This window comes from Oreochromis niloticus, linkage group LG20, assembly GCF_001858045.2.
Source record: "Oreochromis niloticus isolate F11D_XX linkage group LG20, O_niloticus_UMD_NMBU, whole genome shotgun sequence".
Taxonomy (NCBI): domain Eukaryota; kingdom Metazoa; phylum Chordata; class Actinopteri; order Cichliformes; family Cichlidae; genus Oreochromis; species Oreochromis niloticus.
Window position 1 is genome coordinate 32,849,952 of NC_031984.2, and position 6,272 is coordinate 32,856,223.

Consider the following 6,272-nt stretch of genomic DNA (forward strand, 5'->3'; position numbering starts at 1 on the left):
CTAGGGACAAAACCAGCAAAATTATCAATTAAAACTAATCCCCATAAAAGTTCATACCACACAAAATGAGCACCAGGCAGTGGAGACAGCGCCGAAGAAGTCCTTAATCTATTTGCAGGGCTGCTCTGCTCTGCTCCTTTGTGCAGTGGAGAAATGGAGCACTGCCAAAGTCCTACAACATGACCTCCAGGAGCTCACTGGTGTCACTGTCTGTGACTAAACAATCATTAACAGACTTCATCATGAAGCTGTCCTAAGGGTCCAACGTTGTCTAACGAGCCCTGTGCTCACGGAGGGCTAAAGGGCTGAGGCCTTGTGGCACTTTAGCCCAATACTGGCACTTGCCACAGAAAATGAGAGTTGGCTATGAAAAGCCCTGTGTTTTTCATAGATTAGAGTACCTTCAGCCTGAGCGCATATGACAGACGTGACAGGTTCTGAAGAAGCTGTGGACAAGCTGCCTGTAATATTATTCAGCTTGACCAGTTTGGTGGTGGGTCAGTGGTGGTCTGGGGAGGTATATTCACAGAGGATCCTCTACAGGCTAGGCAACAGCACCCTGACTGCCATTAGCTATCAGGATGAAATCCTTGGACTTACTGCCAGACCCTCCTGTGGCGAAAGGGGGTCCTGGGTTCCTCTGGGTGCAAAGCAATGCCCAGCTCATGTGGTGAGAGTATGCGGGCAATTCCTGGAGGATGAAGCAATTGATACCACTGACTGTGCTCGCTTGACCTAAATCCAAGAAAAATCCAACACCACCAGGTTGCATCTTTGACTGTCCAGGACCTTGGTGTTCTCGGGTCCAGATCAGGGAGGGGATCCCTCACGACATTATCATCTCATTATAAGCATGCACTGATGCTGTCATTCAAGCAAACAAGCACATTTCAGTAAAATGGACTAACCTGCTATGTCACGCCACTGCTCTTTTTTTTTTCTTTCTTTTCTTTTTTTTTTTGAGCAGTGCATATGGACAAAAGTCCCCCAGTCTAATGATAGTCATGTAGACTGCAATACAGTAACAACACTTTCAGTGTCTAGGACTGTTGTCTGTCTGTCTATGTGAGAAAGAGGCTGTCCGGAGTAGCTATCTATAAAAATATCTATGTTTTCAACACTCCATCCTCAAAATCAAAATCAGGGATGAATAAATTGATTTAGAAGGGCTAAAAATTTGTGGTTTTCTATTTCAGCCTGGATCATATAATCACATTCAATTCAATTCAATTCAATTTTATTTATATAGCGCCAAATCACAACAAAAGTCGCCTCAAGGCGCTTTATATTGTACAGTAGATAGCACAATAATAAATACAGAGAAAAACCCAACAATCATATGACCCCCTATGAGCAAGCACTTTGGCGACAGTGGGAAGGAAAAACTCCCTTTTAACAGGAAGAAACCTCCGGCAGAACCAGGCTCAGGGAGGGGCGGCCATCTGCTGCGACCGGTTGGGGTGAAAGAAGGAAAACAGGATGAAAGACATGCTGTGGAAGAGAGACAGAGATTAATAACAGATATGATTCGATGCAGAGAGGTCTATTAGCACATAGTGAGTGAGAAAGGTGACTGGAAGGGAAAAACTCAATGCATCATGGGAATCCCCGGCAGCCTACGTCTATTGCAGCATAACTAAGGGAGGATTCAGGGTCACCTGGTCCAGCCCTAACTATATGCTTTAGCAAAAAGGAAAGTTTTAAGCCTAATCTTGAAAGTAGAGATAGTGTCTGTCTCCCGAATCCAAACTGGAAGTTGGTTCCACAGAAGAGGGGCCTGAAAACTGAAGGCTCTGCCTCCCATTCTACTTTTAAATACTCTAGGAACAACAAGTAGGCCTGCAGTGCAAGAGCGAAGTGCTCTAATAGGGTGATATGGTACTACAAGGTCATTAAGATAAGATGGGGCCTGATTATTTAAGACCTTGTATGTGAGGAGCAGGATTTTGAATTCAATTCTGGATTTAACAGGAAGCCAATGAAGGGAAGCCAAAACAGGAGAAATATGCTCTCTCTTTCTAGTCCCTGTCAGTACTCTTGCTGCAGCATTTTGGATTAGCTGAAGGCTTTTCAGCGAGTTTTTAGGACATCCTGATAATAGTGAATTACAGTAGTCCAGCCTGGAAGTAATAAATGCATGAACTAGTTTTTCAGCATCACTCTGAGACAGGATATTTCTAATTTTAGAGATGTTGCGCAAATGGAAGAAAGCAGTCTTACATATTTGTTTAATATGTGCGTTGAAGGACATGTCCTGGTCAAAAATGACTCCAAGGTTTCTCACAGTGTTACTGGAGGCCAAGGTAATGCCATCCAGAGTAAGAATCTGCTTAGATACCATATTTCTAAGATTTTCAGGGCCGAGTACAATAACCTCAGTTTTATCTGAATTAAGAAGCAGAAAGTTAGCGGCCATCCAGGTCTTTATGTCTTTAAGACATTCCTGCAGTTTAACTAATTGGTGTGTGTTACCTGGCTTCATGGATAGATAGAGCTGCGTGTCATCTGCATAGCAGTGAAAATTTATGCTATGTCTTCTAATGATGTTGCCTAGGGGAAGCATGTATAATGTAAATAGAATTGGTCCTAGCACTGAACCCTGTGGAACACCATAATTGACCTTAGTGTCTGAAGAGGACTCTCCATTTACATGTACAAATTGGAGTCTATTAGATAGATATGATACAAACCACTGCAGTGCAGTACCTGTAATACCTACAGCATGTTCTAATCGCTCTAATAGGATATTATGGTCAACAGTATCGAATGCAGCACTGAGGTCTAGCAGGACAAGCACAGAGATGAGTCCACTGTCAGAGGCCATAAGAAGATCATTTGTAACCTTCACTAAAGCTGTTTCTGTGCTGTGCTGAGCTCTGAAACCTGACTGAAACGCTTCAAATAAGCCATTCCTCTGCAGATGATCAGTTAGCTGTTTGACAACTACTCTTTCAAGGATTTTTGATATGAAAGGAAGGTTGGAGATTGGCCTATAATTAGCTAAGACAGCTGGGTCTAGAGATGGCTTTTTGAGTAAAGGTTTAACTACAGCCACCTTGAAGGCCTGTGGTACATAGCCGATTATTAGAGATAGGTTGATCATATTTAAGATTGAAGCATTAATTAATGGCAGGACTTCTTTGAGCAGTTTTGTAGGAATGGGGTCTAAAAGACACGTTGATGGTTTGGAGGAATTAATTATTGAAGTTAACTCAGAAAGATCAATTGGAGAAAAAGAGTCTAACTTAACATTGATGGTACTAAGAGTAGCTGTAGATGATATTACATCTGTGGGATGATTATTGGTAATTTTTTCTCTAATGATAAAAATTTTATTTGTGAAGAAGTTCATGAAGTCATTACTAGTTAACGTTAAAGGGATGGTTGGCTCAGTAGAGCTCTGACTTTTTGTCAGCCTGGCTACAGTGCTGAAGAGAAACCTGGGGTTGTTCTTATTTTCTTCAATCAGTGACGAATAGTAAGATGTTCTGGCTTTGCGGAGGGCTTTCTTATAAAGCAGCAAACTATTTCTCCAGGCTAAATGATGATCCTCTAAATTTGTGACACGCCATTTCCTCTCCAGCTTACGAGTTATCTGCTTTAGGCTACGTGTTTGAGAATTATACCACGGAGTCAGGGACTTTGGATTTGAGGCCTTAGTTTTCACAGGAGCTACAGTATCCAGAGTCGTACGTAGTGAGGAGGTAAAATTATTAACAAGATAATCGACCTCTGTTGGAGTAGCGTTCAGATAGCTGCTCTGCTCTATGTTGGTACAGGGCATTGAAGATGATAACAGTGGGTGGATTATATTCTTAAACTTAGTTACAGCACTTTCAGAAAGACATCTACTTTGATAAAGTCTACTCTCCACTGCTGTGTAATCAATTATTGTAAATGTAAATGTTATCAGGAAATGATCAGACAGCAGAGGGTTTTCAGGAAACACTGTTAAATGTTCAGTTTCTATGCCATATGTTAAAACAAGATCTAGAGTGTGATTAAAGTGGTGGGTGGGTTCTTTTACATTTTGAGAGAAGCCAATTGAGTCTAATAACAGATTAAATGCCATGTTGAGGCTGTCATTTTTAGCATCTACATGGATGTTAAAATCACCCACAATAATTATTTTATCTGAGCTGAGCACTAAATCAGATAAAAAGTCTGAGAAATCAGAGAGAAACTCTGTGTAAGGCCCAGGTGGACGATAGATGATAACAAGTAAGACTGGTTTCTGAGTTTTACAGCTGGGGTGGACGAGGCTAAGCATCAGGCTTTCAAATGAATTAAAAGTCTGTCTTGGTCTTTCGTTAATTAATAGGCTGGTGTGAAAAATTGCTGCCACACCGCCCCCTCGGCCTGTGCTTCGGGATTTCTGGTAGTTAGAATGACTCGGGGGTGTTGATTCATTTAATTGAGCCATTATTCTTAGAAAAACAACAAAGCAAAAACAAAACATGTTAAGGATCTACCAATCAGAGAGAGCGAGGAAATTTAAATGCACCAAGCACAGTGGTCAATAAATGCATGCATTCATTTTTAAAATTTAAGAAACTCCAGTTTCCAGTGTCATTTTGCTTCCACAAGCATTTACCTTTTTAATTCTTATATTTATATGATTATTATTATTTCTGTAGTTTTCCCTTCGCTTTTTCCCACTACTTATTTCTCTATGTCCTCTATAAAACATTTCTATCAGTGCATTGTTTCAACTACAAAGCATTCATCTTCCAGCTCTTGGTTTTCCCCACCAATAGAGCAGTACTGTTTCACACTATTGGCCTCATTTTTTGTGAGATGCCTGCTGTGTATGGCTTTTAAGGTGTTAATTCCTGATTTGTCCTTCCATAATTGTTCACTGTGTGGAAACCTGTGGTCACATGACAAAGTTTATGCTGTGGTGTCTCAAATCCTATTTACGAACCCTTCTACGAAACCAGAAGAGTTTCTATTCCTGAATTATGGCACAGTTGGCAGCCCGTGAGTACATGTGTTGGAGTCAGTTCAGTTGATGTAAGTATAGGTTAGCTCCTTAGTACTATAATTAGGATGGTCTTGACACTCAGTTATGCATGCAGGCGCACTTGTATAGCTCTCTAAGACATAATCCAGACTCTGGTCCTGTACGAGGTTTCGACTCACTGTGGAACACGCAGCAAGCCATATAGAAAGAAAATATTCTGAGATAGTGTTTTAAGGTATTTTAGCAAAGCAGTAAGTTTCTTACTTAAAAAAATACAATTTGCATAAATAAGAGAAATTTGTAATTTACTGTCAATAATCATCACATCATCGTACTCATGTTCGTAATTTGGTATTCTCTCGCGATAAAAATAAATAAATAATACCCTAACTGTGGTCAAACCTCAACCCATTTCTCATTACAAGAAACAGCATTGGCATGGCTAATAAAGCCTATCCAGCGAGGTTCTCCCTGTTCCACTCCATGCACATCATATTCCGAAACAGGAAAACTGTTTCTCTACACTACTTCTCCAATCTAAAATCTGTTTAAAATTTCTGCAACTAGTGATGTGCAATATTGCTTATCTTTCAGTCTGATACAGAGTAAAAAAAAATCTTAATGCATGTTGAAAACAGACATATGATATAAAGAAATAAATATGTTTCAGATTTGAATATATCTCGTAGATCGGGTCAAGCGGTAGCGCATTCTTATTCCTGCTGAGAGAAAATAAACAATAATCCCAAAATACAGAGTTCAGGAAAAAAAAATATCCTAAATGAAAATGACTTTAAAAAAATTATTTAACAACTTATTCTGTTTTCTGAATGTTAGATTGTGTTGTCCTTCATAGGAGCACGATCAAAATCCTCTCTTCTCAAGAAAGTCCCATTTTAAGTCACCTTAAAACATCTAAGTCAGGGGTGTCCAACTCCAGGCCTCAAGGGCCGCCGTCCTGCAGGTTTTAGATCTCACCCTGGGTCAACACACCTGAATCAAATGATTAGTTCATTACCAGGCCTCTGGAGAACCTCAAGACATGTTGAGGAGGTCATTTAGCCTTTAAATCAGCTGTGATGGATCAAGGACACATCTAAAACCTACAGGACACCAGCCCTCGAGGCCTGGAGTTGGACACCCCTGATTTAAGTTGATATAGTAAAAAAAAATTTCTCCTACACTGCTAAAGAGGCCAGATTCTCAAAAGGTACTGAGATCTTATGATAACATCTTATGTGAATCATGTTTTGACATATTTTAGTGTGGTTTAGTGTTTTGCAGATGAAAAAAAAGAATGCCAAGAGGC